Source organism: Otolemur garnettii, unplaced genomic scaffold (genome assembly GCF_000181295.1).
Source record: "Otolemur garnettii isolate 467f Iridium unplaced genomic scaffold, OtoGar3 scaffold00204, whole genome shotgun sequence".
In the NCBI taxonomy this organism is placed as follows: domain Eukaryota; kingdom Metazoa; phylum Chordata; class Mammalia; order Primates; family Galagidae; genus Otolemur; species Otolemur garnettii.
This window is the reverse complement of record NW_003852599.1, coordinates 676,326-677,728: the sequence shown is the minus strand read 5'-3', so window position 1 is coordinate 677,728 and position 1,403 is coordinate 676,326. Positions and strand designations below refer to the sequence as shown.

Sequence of the window (1,403 nt, the reverse complement as noted above, 5' to 3'; positions counted from 1 at the left end):
AGGCGGAGACTCGCTTGAGCCCAGGAGTTGGAGGTTGCTGTGAGCTGTGATGCCATAGCACTCTACCCAGGGTGACGGCTTAAGGCTCTCTCAAATAAATAAATATTCTTCCAACTGATGTCTCAGTGTTCTAAACCTTTCACTCATAGCCTTAAAATATTAAATAATTCGGAACTTGTCAAATGAAAGAGTCTTCTCTGCAAAAGGACCAAAAATTCTGAAACCCACCCTAGTGATTTACAATAATTAAAATAAGTATCTTCTCTGTGGAACCTGAATAGGGTTCTTCCCTCTCCACTTTCACCTGTTCCCAAACAAATAGAAGAGCTCTTTCCCTGCTCCTACAGCACTTTATATGTAATTCTATTTGAACACTAATCAATATTATGGTGTAATTATCTTCTCCTCCAGACTAAGAATTCCTAGAAGGCCAAGGCCCTATCTTTTTTTTTTTTGAGACAGAGCCTCAAGCTGTCACCCTGGGTAGAGTGCTGTAGTGTCATGGCTCACAGCAACTTCCAACTCCTGGGCTTGATTCTCTTGCCTCAGCCTCTCAAGTAGCCGGGACCACAGGCACCCAGCCATTTTTTGGCTGCAGCTATCATAGTTGTTTGGCAATCTCAGGCTGGACCTGAACCTGCCAGCTACAGTGTATGTGGCTGGCGCCTTAGCTGCTTGAGCTACAGGCACCAAGCCCCAAGACCCTACCTAATTCCTCTTTATGTTTCCAATTCCCAAACTTTAAACCTAGGACAAAGGACAAAGAACTTGGGAAAGTTTGCTGAATGAATAAAGCTAAACATGACACAAAATCATGTGTAGAGACAGAGTCTCTTTGTTGCCCTTGGTAGAGTGCCATGGTATCACACAGCTCACAGCAACCTCCAACTCCTGGGCTTAAGTGATTCTCTTGCCTCAGCCTCCCAAGCAGCAGGAACTACAGGTGTCAGCCACAATGCCCGGCTATTTTTTGGTTGCAGTTCGGCCAGGTCTGGGTTTGAACCCACGACCCTCGGTATATGGGACCAGCGTCTGACTCACTAAGCTACAGGCGCTGCCCATGAATTTTTTTTTGCAGTTTTTTTTTTTTTTTTTGACCAGGGCTTAGATTGAACCCACCACCTCTGGCATATGGTGCTAGTGACCTACTCCTTTGAGCCACAGGTGCCGCCTGTGGAGTGATCTTTATAAGGAATTATTGGGCAGCACCTGTGGCTTAGTGAGTAGGGCAAGGGTCCCATATATGGAGGATGGTGGGTTTGAGCCCAGCCCCAGCCAAACTGCAACAAAAAAAATAGCTGGGCGTTGTGGAGGGTACCTGTAGTCCCAGCTACTCAGGAGGCTGAGGCAAGAGAATCACCTAAGCCCAAGAGCTGGAGGTTGCTGTGAGCTGTGATGCCATA

At 46.6% G+C, this 1,403-nt stretch overlaps 1 protein-coding gene across 2 annotated transcripts in view; it reads right to left on the bottom strand.

Moving 5' to 3' along the window:
* Positions 1-1,403, bottom strand: part of S100PBP (S100P binding protein) — a 41,487-nt gene that overhangs the window by 22,909 nt on the left and 17,175 nt on the right. The window lies entirely within an intron of this gene.